Source organism: Condylura cristata, unplaced genomic scaffold (genome assembly GCF_000260355.1).
Source record: "Condylura cristata isolate star-nosed mole 26May11 unplaced genomic scaffold, ConCri1.0 scaffold00012, whole genome shotgun sequence".
Taxonomy (NCBI): Eukaryota; Metazoa; Chordata; class Mammalia; order Eulipotyphla; family Talpidae; genus Condylura; species Condylura cristata.
This window is the reverse complement of record NW_004567113.1, coordinates 23,335,492-23,348,763: the sequence shown is the minus strand read 5'-3', so window position 1 is coordinate 23,348,763 and position 13,272 is coordinate 23,335,492.

Here is a 13,272-nt window from a genome sequence, read left to right as displayed (position 1 = left end):
ACCCCAGTTCTGTATGAATAAATAAATAATGAATAAATAAATAAATAATGAATAATGAATAAATAATAAATAATGAGTAAATAAATCTCAGTAATAATTATTCTGTGATAGTTCTCTATGTATATACATGCCTTCTTAGTCAACTTTAAGTAGATACTTGTGTTACATGTTTCCTTGCAATATAAAAGTAAAGTATTTCTTTGAAGCCTTTTACAAGCTGAAATGTTATAACCTCCCCCTTGATTCCTTTAAGTCAAGTTGCTGGTCCAATGTTTTGCAAAAACAGAAACAATAATAAATAAGTATATAATTCTTCATTGGGATGAAGTATCAAAGCATTTAACTGCATCTCTGATAAAGAGTCAGATTATAGTTCAACACAAATAATTAGTTCTCATAATTAAACAATGTCTTGAAATTAAACAGGTTATGAAATAGTGTTATTTGGCTGCTCCAAAATTACACATTAAAAATAAGTCAATTTATAGTATTTTTTAAAATCAGGCCTCAACTGAAGACTTCCAAAGTCTTTCATATTGCATTGTACAAAGTTAATACTCTTAGGCATTCTAGCAAGGATTATTCCTATTTATAGAAAAACTTCCAATTATCAAAAAATCATATTAATATACGAGGATGCATGCACAATGCCTCCATCACAAAGAGTTTATCAGTTAAGCCCAAAACAAATCCTCCCATTTAATGGAAGACTGTATTCAAAATGTTAATTCTGAAACCTAGGCTCAGTCTATGATATATGTTGACATATGTAGCACCTATATTGTTTGATCACCATACGTTTTGGATGGAGCCATTGGAAGAGGAAAGATCAAGATGGTATGGAGAAAGGATATACACTTTCAAATAATTTCATCTCATTCCATTAGTGGGGGAACAGAGCTTGACAGACAGCGCCCCCTGGAGGTTGAGTGACAAAGGTGGTTTCCCACCCCAGAGTGCAGATGAACCTTGTACTTGGCTCTAAAAGTGGCAACTGCTGTAGGGTTTCCCTGTTTCCTGACTTAGCTTGGTCACCTATGGGGCAGGCGGGGTTTAAACTCATGCTGAAGTAGCTTTAGATTGCTTTAACCCACTGCACCACCAGGGAGGGCCATATATAAATCTTTTAAAAAATAATAATGTAAACCCCCTCCCCGGTTGGCACAACAAATTAAAGCGCAGAACTATGAAGCTGTCTGAAGCCACTGCAGCATGACTTTGATTCCCCGCCAAGAAGGTGACTCATGTGGTGCTGCAGACCTCTCCTGACACCCCCCCAATGCACCCCTCAGCAGTGTATTTAGTCAATCTGCCTGTTTTGCTCCCCACTCTGTCTCTGGTGAATCCTCTCACTCCCTGCACATCTGGCCTGTACCCCGGTTCTGTATGTATAAACAAAATCTTTTTTTAAAAAAATGTTTTAAAAAAAATAAAAGCTGTCTCTGAGCAGCACCCAGGCCACCCATAGCGAGGCTTCGGAACAGCTACAGGGAGGCCACCTCAGTAGCCAGGCTTGACGGAGGCCTCCCAACTTGAGGCTCCAGCCTCTGGCCCAGAGTATGCTGTTTTACACACCAGCTACCACCATACAACTGAACAGCAGGGAGGGAAAACACCACAGCAGCTCAGACTCCGGGCGTCAGGCGTCCTGACTAAGTGGTGGCCTTGGCTGCGCCAGTCATGCCTGCTGCTTTTACCATGGGACTCCAGTTTCAATGTGACCCCACATAGATGCAGAGTACTAGGAAGTCCTCATTATTCATGACTAGACAGTGCCTTCTCAGCTATAGCTTTATTTTATTTAAAAAGGTGAAATGTCTCATAAAAAGGCAATTGTAATTTTTTTCTGCTGTTGCTAAATATTCTATGGCCAATCTAGTGAAACAGAAGGCTACTTTTCTTCCTCCTTTCATCAGAAAGTTGTCTTTACAGAATACCAAACAAAAAGGTTTTCTCTAACAAGTTTGCAGGCATAAAAATTCTCATTTGTGAAATGTTTCACAAATTCTTTTTCCAGATTATTAAAGTCATGAACCCTACACTCTTCACCATTTCAAAGAATCTCTAAAATACAGATTAAGCACATAGCTACATGAAGTCATAAACACACCACACAGCACATAGGGGTAATGTTAAAGGATCAGACAGTTTAAAAACACTGAATTTCTGGATAGTGTCAGTCTGGATAATCTAGTTCCATAATCACTGAAAGTTATTCCTTATCCTGAAGTTCTATGTGAGAATAGAAGGAATGAAATTCATTTGCTGTTCTTTCAAATAACTTTTGTTTGTACCATGTATGGGAAATTTATTGAAGAGATCTTCATTTCCCTAACTTATACTATCCAGAACCTCAGAATATGATCTTACTTGGAATGAGGGCTTCACAGATATGATTAGTTAATTTAAGGAGGGATCACAGTGAAGTGGAAGGAATCTTAAATCCAGTGACTTATCTTAATGGAAAGCAAGGAAGTATAGCAGCCTCACACAGAGGTTATATACTCTACAGAGGGTGAAAAGCCAGGTAATGATGAAGGTAGAGTTTGGAGTGATGAAGAGGCAAGACAAGGCAAAGTTAAAGATTTCCACACCAGAAGGTGGGAGAAGAATAGAACACTGTCTTCCTCAGAGGTTCCAGAAGGAATCAACTCTGCTGACACTCTAATTTCACACTCTGAATTCCAGATTCTAGTAGAGAATAAATTTCAATTGCTTTAAGTCATCAAGTATTTGATTAACAGGAAAACTATTATAAGGAATATGACAAAACTATATATCACGAATAGATGGAAATCATGACAATTTTATGGGTGTTGGCTTCCCTTCCACATGTCTGCCTGCAGTACTTTCACCTCATACCTTCAGGAGGTGGTAGACATTAAGTACTTATTACTTCAGTAAAAATCAACAAGTCCCCCTTTGGACAGAAAGAAACATGAAAATAATTACATTTATCAACATTTATTCTCTCATTAGTTTCTCTCTCTCTCTGATTTTATTCTGACAAGAGAATGATTTTCTCTTCCCCTTTTCATTCCCCTCAACTGTTCACTTACTTGTTTTTATAACACATTTTTGATAAGATATTCCTGCTTGGAGAATATCTTTTAGATTCTACCAGGTGGTTAACAGCAATTCCTTCAATATTTCTTACATTTTTAGCATTTTGTTATGTTTAAGACAATCAACCAAAAGTTCTAGTTACATTAGATTCACGTTGTTTATTATGGATCAGAATACCTTCTAGGGAACACACTTCTTTCAGTTATTAAGGTCACTAAATATCTAACATTTGGTGCATTGCAATAAGCCATAAGTGGTATCAGGATTAGGTACAAATATTTTGTACTTATAAATAGCAGGGTTTTACTTAACAGAGTAGCACAGTTTTTAGAATTGCCTTTTCAGAATAATACTGTAAAATGGTAAAAGGTGTGCAATTCATTTTAGAATTAGAATGTACTTGAACTAAAGAAATTTATAGGTAAATTTTACTTTAGAGATTGTTTATAATTAATACCTTCCTTTCACAACTAATCTTTTGTTCCTCTTTTCATTAAATTAACATGGCATGTCAACTATAAGATGGATATTGAAATTCTTTATATTAAAAAGGACAAACATGAAATAATTATAGCAATTCATCTAACTTGTTCAATGAAAATGTATTTGTAGTTCTACTTGAAGCTTCTTACTCTATATCTCCTTGATCATAAATAACTAAAGTTTAAGGAGTTATGAAGAAAGTGTTAGCCAAACATAAAACATTATTATTACAATGAAATCTATTTATGGATCTGATATTACTGGCATCATTATCTCAGATATTTGAAACTTTAAAAAAGCACCTTAATGAATATAACCCTAAAAGAATAAGAATCACATTCATCAATTCAGAAATCTATATCTTTTCAATCTTTCAATTTATGCTACAAATGCTATTTTGGAAAAAATCTTTCAATTCCTATCATGCATTCATGACTTGGTGATTGTATCAATCCAGTAATATGTTGGGGGATCTCTTTATATAAAATAGTTTTTATTTACCACCAACTACAGAAAGCATACACTTTATTGTATAATCACAAAAGCTTAGTTCGTTGATGTTGAATTTTAAATACCCAGAGTATATTGCAAAAGCCTTATTTAGACCTCTAATTATCAGTGTAGAATACAATATTCTACTGGAGGAGTCAGATCTTACAGGAAAATGTAGGTTCTATGCCCACAATTAATCATAGTTAATTTTGTAGTAACCTAAAAAGAATGGAGTTATTCAAATGCACTCTCAGGAGCTGACCACACTTCAGTTTACTAGCAGAAAGTGATTTATCTCTTGTTCATAACAGAGATAAATGAGAAAATATCATATGTAACTGACAATTTTGCTCAGCAAGAAAAAGAGAACTAAAATTATAAATTATATCAGTTTCTATGATTCTCTATGAAATAAATAGTTATATGTCTAAAACTCTAAAAATATCCAAGAAGTGGCTAATGGTAATAATCTACAAAGTAGTCAAACAACCCAATAACTAGAAAACATTATCACCCAATCAAAAAATGGCCAAAAGAGCTGGACAGATATTTCTCTAATGAAGAACAGTAGTCACATTAGAAAATATTGTCATTTATAATCAAGGAAATACATATAAAAAACAGTAAGATATTATTTGATACCTTAAGAATAGCCATATCAGCCAAACCAAAAACAAAGTATGTTGGTAAGGGTGTGGAGAAAAGGAACCCATATACATTAATAGTAGGGATGAAGATTATTCAAGACCCTATGGAAAATAGTATGGAGAGTTCTCAAAATATTAAAAATGTATTTACTAAACAATGGATTCCAGAAACTCCACTTCTAGGTATCTACCTGCAGAATGTGAAGAGATTTATGCTCTGGTTGTGATGCATCCTTGTGATGCTGTTCAATCAGCTTCAGAGCACCCAAGGGAAATGTTATAGGAATAATCAAACTAAATAAGCAGAAAATAGATATAATACTGTAGCTATATTGTATATCATTATAAGTAAGAATTTTTAATTAAAACACTGACCACATGCAACCCAGTAACTTCAAAATATACAATATAGACTTTCCTGGAATCTTACAACTATTCTGAAATCCTTTTTATAGTTTACATGATAAACACACATATCATGTGATTTATTAAAAACAAGTAGTGTTTACTGAACTGTCATGTTACAAGACAATGCAGTAGATGGTTAGGACATAGAACATTACACACTGGTGGTGATCCCAGTTACACTATTTTCTTGGTATAGAGGACTTGAAAGCAAGCATTTGAAGTTGGCTTTTACTTATATTCCTAAGTGAATTGTATAATACCAGTTGACATCTTCCTCCTGCTCCAAGAATTACCTTTGAAATGTTGAGATTCTAAGCAACAAGTTTTAGGGAGGGAAAAAAAGCTTTTAGAAGGCTTTGATCTACATGGTCAAAAAACACACATGCAAAAATTTAGATTTTTTGTTCTTTCTATACATGTATATAGTATAGCGGATTAAATTTTAAAAAATAGGAATTATTACCACCACCTCATATAATAATGTGTTATAGGATTATAATTTAAAAGAATAGGAAAACTGGAAACCATTTTAGAAATATCAGAAAATATTATTTACTTAGTTACCACTCAGTATCATACTTTAGTTATCACTATGGTATCATACTCACTTTCATTACAAAAACTTTTTGCAATTATTTATCTAGGAATATTTGTAACTATTTACAATGAGATTATATCTTTAAGTCACTATTTAACTGTTTTCACTGAATGTGATAAGAGAATTCTCAAAAAATAATAAAATCAGAAGATCGTATGTAAGTAGTAGAATTTATAGCTTTCAAATTTTGTTTTTAAAAACTAGTAAAACTTTTGGCAATCGGTAAAATGACAGATAAAAATTAAAGTATCCATTATAATTGAATGAACTGATTTAATGTTTTTCCACTAACTTAGCTACAAGTTAGAATGTCTTCTGAGGGTGTTTAATCAACTGCAGAGAAAACTTAAGAGAAATATTAAGGCACAACCTAGTCTACTATGACATGACAGCTAAGTATCATTTATTTATTCTGAGCTCCTTGTTATAAAATGTGTTTTCAACACCCTCTCACAACTTACAATTTAACCTGTGCACCTAAGGTCATACTTGAAGAATAAAATTTTTCATTGTTGAGAAAATTTCATTATTAATCTTTCAATATTGTTTAATATGTGATGCTCTAAATAATTTATCATTATCATTATATTTATTTTCTCTCATAAAAAATTCTGGTGTTATATTTCATTTTGAATTTTCTATTGTTTTTAGGGATGTTATCTTCTGTATGTTAGTAGTAAAATTTAAATTAAGACATATGGGACCCCCTTTCAATCATCATTTTATCTTTTAGGAAGCAGATAATTATTAATAGAAAATATTTGCTCTAAATAGATCTATTTGGATTCTGTCTTACTGCTACATCTGCATTTCTGTGAGTTAGAGGGGTCATGATAGATATTGTAGAAACCCTAGAGTCTGACGGGCATTAAATCAAGTTCTGGCTCCACATCTTTGTTAAGTAAGCATGGAAAAGTCACTAAAAATCTTTTAGCAAATTGTGTGGCCCTCCCTAGTGGCACAGCGGGTTAAAGCACAGCACTGAGAAGCTAAAGCCACTTCCGCATAAGTTCGATTCCCGCCTGCCCCGGAGGAGTCCACATGGCGTGGCAGACCTCTCCTGACCCGCCTTCTGCTCCCCTCAGCGGAGTACTTCTTGATCTGCCTGTTCTGCTCCCGTTCTAACTCTGGTGAATCCTCTCACCCTCCGCATTTCTGGCCTATACCCCAGTTCTGTATAAGTAAATAAATAAATCTTAAAAAAAAAAAATCTTTTAGCAAATCTTTGCTCTCTCTTTGTATTCTCCCTTTCTCTGAAAACCTACACCCTCAACTCAGCTCTACCATTCTTTTTCTTGATATCAAAATAACTACAGGGAGAACAGCTGCCTTTTCTCTGTGGTCTGTTTTATGACATAAAAACCATGTCTTTAATTCAATAAACATGGTTAGGTTACAAAACTGGCCTTCAGAGAGAAATTTCTATGTGATTCCAAAGACCAATATCTTGAATTATAAGATTGAATTATGTTTATTGCCAGATTGTTCAATCTGTTATTACCAACACACACACACACAAATTCATATTTTAGAAAGATTTTTAATCTTTAGTAAGTGTAATGACTTTGTGTTAATTAGAATACTTAATCAAAATATTCATTTTTAAAGCATCATTGCTTCTATGCTTAAATGCTTATATGCTAGTATTCTACAAAAGATTAGCACTATTTTACTGTAGATTCTGATCATTTCAAATCACTGCCTATTTAAGCCAAGACCTAAAATCTGAATGTCATTCAAGGTATTCTTTTTTTTTCTGATTCTTACTGCGGTCATAAAATTGTTAAAATTTGCTTTCTTTCATTTAAATGTAGATGAAAGTTAAAGACCATCTGAATGTTACCAACCTTCACTTCAAATTCCTTCAAATTCACTGACAATCTTCTTACCTGAATACCTTCAACTATCTTAACATTTCATTCATTCACTACCTCACATTTCTACATTGATGTTACAATAATGTTTTCTCTCTTTTATTACACTGTACTCATCTCTCCAGTTATGATACCCTAGTAAGTAGTCTCTAGACATTCCTACAGCAATTACTCAATGTTTTTTAATCAAAAGTACATATATGTGAAAGCTATTGATAATTCATGATTTAATCTATTGAAATCCTAGTTTGTAAAGATGGACATATGGCATAGTGCCAAAATACAAGGATTATGTAGACATCGTTGAGAAAATCTGAATATCTTTTTCCCAATTATGTGTATAATAGGCATCTTGAGCTTGTAGATGCTGTTTAGCAAAGTGTTATTTCATGAGAAAATATCCTAAGATCATTTGTATATGCTTCTTATGTTTAAATAAGGGAGTGATAGTCAAGCTTACAAAATAATGACTTATTTTTCTCATTAATTTAATGAGTGTGGAAAATGACTCATCATTTTATAAATTTGTCACAAAGCTGTCTTCAGTTTCAGGCAGCAGTAAGGCCCAGAGTAGCAGAACCATATCAGGAATCCCAAAAGATTATAGAAAATTGATGTTTAAAAATGCCTTGGCAATATTTTAAGTTTGTTATTCCTTGGCAAAACAATGTAGTCAAGTAATTGCTAGATTCTTTGCATGTTGTTATCCTCTTCTTGAATTATATTCAGTTTGTAGAGACATGATGTGTTTTTGTTCTACATGGACAGGACAGAAGGTTTACCAGCTTGAACTGGTTTTTCTATGAAAAACTGTCCAGCACCCCACAGATACTAAATGTGTCATTAACCTTCTACCTGGGGTGTTTATTACCTTAACTTAGGCAATATTCACAAATGCCCTTATCAACATAATGAGGTCAAGGCAGTAATCAATGTCTGCTGTGCTGCTTCTTGTTTTCTTGAAAGTACCACTGCTTTTTAAATCAAAATCTATCATCCAGGTTAAAAAGAGACAAAGTTAGAGAGCTTCACTGTACCAAATGATTAGCAATTGTCTTTCCTAAAAAAAGTAAAAAATATGTGTCTCTGTTATGATCTGCCATCCAAAGACACAATTTAGAAAAAGGGAGTACCAATTACACTAGAATAATTATGTGAATACAAGGAACTTCTTGTATACAGAGATATATGACTAAAGTATGATAAGGGAAAATTATCAAAAGCATAATTCTTTTGTAGTTAAATCATCTTTTATAGTTAAAATTTTGAACCAAATGGACTTCTTAAGTCTTTTCTAGACAAACTACATTAATGGATGTTGTTTTCAATAATTCACACTCATAAACAGTGAAGTTGATAACTGAGAATGGTTAATCAATACAAATGAGAGTTTCGATTCTCTTTTCCTTCAAAAAAGATTTTTCTGGAAATCTTTTTTAAGGTATCTTCACATTTAGAAAAGTGCCTCCAAAATCTAAGAACATTCTCATATTACAATTTTATATCAGTAAACTAGATATCATACTTTATCACTTAGAATTTTCCATGAATTTTGGGAAATAAATACATCTGAACCAAAGAAATACTTTCATTTAACTTAAAAGGTCAAACTGTACATTATGATCTGTGCTTGCATAAATATAATTTTATTCCATTAAAAAACTTCTGGACTTCAAATTATACTATAAAGAAATGGTAAATAAAACCATATGGCGTTGGAGTTAAAGCAGATACACAGATCAGTGAAATAGATATGAAAGCACAGAAATAGGGCTGCAACTTATATGCACAGTTATTTTATTATATAAAAATAAAGACCATACACTGGAGTATAGAAAGTCTACTCAACAAATGGTGTTAGGAAAAGTAAACAGTCATATGCAAAAGAATGAATCCAGACTACTATCTTACAACATACATAGAATGAGACAAAGACTTGGATGTGAAATCTGAAACCACAAAATGCATGCAAGAAAACAAAGCAAAACAATTTGTGACATTGTCAATGACAATGGAAGCAAAAGCAGAAATAGACCAATGTGACAAGATCAAATGAAAAAGCTTTGCACAGCAAAATAACCTATCATTAAGTTAAAAAAAAAAAAAAATCTTTCATAACTGGAGAAAACATTTGCCCATTAGAATCTGACAAAGAACTAATACCAAAAATATACAAAGAACCCACACAATTCAACAAAAACAAAATAACACAATAAAAAATGGACAAAGTGTTAAATAGACACTTCTTTAAAGCAGACCAACAGATGGTTAGTCACTGAATACATTTAAAAACAATGCTTATCATTTATCATTAGGGAAATGCAAAGCAATCCACAATAGATTACCCCCTCACACCTATGAGTATTGTGTATGGCCCATAGTAGAAAGACCAGAAACAAGTTTTGTTTAAACTCAAGTTAAGAGGAATCCTCATATACTGTTGGTAGGAATGTGGAATCTGGACAGAAAATAGTATGAACATTTCACAAACATTGAAAAATAATTTGCTGTATTTTCAAGAGCAGAGAATGACCTGCTCAAAATACAAATCCTGCTGCTCCCCTCAGCAGTGTGCTTGGTCAGTCGGTCTGTTCTCACTCTCTCTCTGGTGAATCCTCTCATCATCCCTGCACCTTTAGTCTGTACCCCAGTTCTGTATGCATAAATAAATAAATAATTTTTTTATTAAACAAAGAAAAGAGTAAAATAAAACTGATATGCTTCTATTAGCCTTCAAAACTTAAATCAGTTAGTTACTCTACTAATATTATTTTTAGATCTGTGTTTTAATTTCTGTGCCAAACTTTTCTCTAGGTGCTGAGATAAAATCAGCACCTGTGATTTAAATGCCTTGCCTCAAATAACTTATTTGTAGTGGAATAAAAGAGAAAATAAAAGCTAAAGGAAGTAATAAGATAATATCATATAGTAATTGGTCCTGTGAAAAAGTAATTCTGAACAGGTGACCTTTGAATGACAAGCAAAATGAAGAGAGATAGAGAATATTCTAAAAAAAATAGGAGAGAGAGCTCTATTTTCAAAGAACAGAATGTAGAATGATTGGGACAAAGGGAACAGAGGTAGATGAGGTTGGAAAGATGGGTAAGGACCAAATCATGTAGGTCTGGAAATGGAGTTATAATTCAGTGAATTATAAATGGGAGTCTATAATTCAGTGAATTTTAAGTATAGCTTTCATACATACTGTATTTTTTTAAATAGGCAAAAATTGTATCACCTCATAATTCTTTTAAATATAAATTCTTCCCCGAGAGAGATATGTTCAAATAGAAATTTAGTAATCTTTCCGTAATTTCCTAACATAGAGTTCAAGTTAGACACAGAAAAATGGAGCAAAAATGTTAGTATGATTTTTTGGGCTTATTTTCACTTTTTGCTTCTGTTTAGAAGTTTAATGTATTATTTTATTGCCTAGAGCCCTTCACAAATCTGTAGGAATCATGTATTCATGACATGTGTATTTAAAAATCAGAATTTTGCTAATAATTAAAAGCAAATCCTGAAAAATAATGAAATACTTTTACCTCTAGAAAAATATGGCAAAACATAACTCACAGGTTACATGTTTCCATGAAAACTGGAGTGCACAGATACTACATCTAAGTGGCAGAAAATTCTTCATCTTGATATAAGCTCTTTAATATGTATTTATTTAAATTTCAGTATAATGTAATGAAAGACATAATGTAGATGTCTGTATTTTGTTAGTTTTGTTTCATTCATCAATGTTTTGCTCTAATTATTTGATTAATTATTTTTAATTTTTAAATCAATTTAAATAACAGTTTCTATTAGCCCATTTAGGAAAATGATACCATATATCCTTTTTTTAATAACAATTTTTTAATGTCCATGCATATTATAGATATTATTGATATCTACATAGATATAACATGACTTTATTTGATGAATGATCCAAAAAATAGACATGACAGAGGAATGATAGGATATGGTAGGATTTATATTTTGAGCAGGTCACTCTCTGCTCTTGAAAATACAGCAAATTATTTTTCAACAGCGATGATAAATACTTTTCAGTGCAAACATTCCACAAATGAGGCTAATGCCACTTTATTTGCTTTGTAGATTTTACCAGTTCGAACTGCCAAAACTATTTAAAGCCTTGCAGGATCCTGTTTGTGATAGGACAATGTATATTTGATGATCCATCTACATACATAGAGATGTCACTTTAATGGTGCCATCATTATTGGAGCTGTCCTTTGACAGAAATTCTTAGCCACTAGTAGTAAATGACAGATGTGTTAATTAAGAGACTGAGGCAAAGCCAAGGTTGATGTTCTAATAAACAGGTCATTAACTTTGGTAATGACCAATTTGAGAAGATGATTGTTATTGCAACCCATATTCCATGAGCTATGAGAGCAACAGAATAACTTTGGAGTGCATCCAATGGTCAGATTATAATAAAACAATGGATATTTCTAACATGTCACCTTGTCTCTTTATAACTTTACACATTTGTAAAACATGGTGGTTTCATATAAAATGTAAAAATTATTAAATGATTAATATATTAAATTCAAGTAAATAATTGCTTTTCTTTTGCTAGCCAAATGAAAAGCCTTATCAATGGCAATTTTAAGATGCTGTCTAACATAAGCTAGTTTCTATGTTGGAGTAGCAACTCCTTCCAGAGTCTACACATGCTATTTAAAATAGGGTGAAAAGATGTAGGAGAGATTATAATAATATTATAAATTTGGTAGAAAGAAGTTAAGGAATAAACTTATGCTCTTTTTGAACCTGAACATAAGACTTTCTCCTCAATATATATCTATTGTAGACTGTCCTTCATTTTTTTTGGCCTGAACTTTAAACATCAGTTTTCTTCTTAATAATGAATCTGAATTTTATAAAACCTTATTTTAAAAGTCTGAAAACATTCTTATACTGTTTCAAAATCTCATTTTTAAATACGTTTTTAGATATTTGTGATCATTTATCAAGTGACAAGGTTTAGATTCTTTATGGTGACAACTTCTTTTTGTTGGCTTTGTCTTTCCTTGGCTGCTCACTTCCCCATCCAATTCTGCAACCAGAAACTACCATTACCAGACACACTGAACAGAGCTTTATGCAAAGATCGATGAAGAACTTCTGTTCTTTCAAATATGACAGGATACCTGTAAGGGAAGGATCAGGTTACCACCTTGAAGCATCTGCATAAAGAAGGATCAACAATATGCTACAAATGGTATACTAAAATGACAAAAAAGTCCTATATCTTTGAAAATATTTTGTAATGAATAGGATCAATTAAAAGACTTTAAAATTTCATACTATCTGAAAAATATACATACATTCTGGCACATCTTAAAAAAAACTAGCAACAACAAATGTTGGCAAGGATGTAGAGAAAAAGGAACTCTCCTGCACGGCTGGTGGGAATGCAAACTAGTACAACCACTCTGGAAAACTTTTGGAGGTTCCTCAAACTGGTAAACATGGAGCTTCCAAACAACCCAGAAATCCCACTCCTAGGTATCTACCCAAAAGACACAAAACACTGAGTCAAACACTGAGTCAAAAAGATACCTGCACCCTCATGTTTATTGCTGCTTTATTTACAATTGGAAAGACATGGAAACAGCCCAAATGCCCAAAAGTAGATGACTGGATTAAAAAGATGTGGTATAGGCCCTCCCTGGTGGCGCAGCGG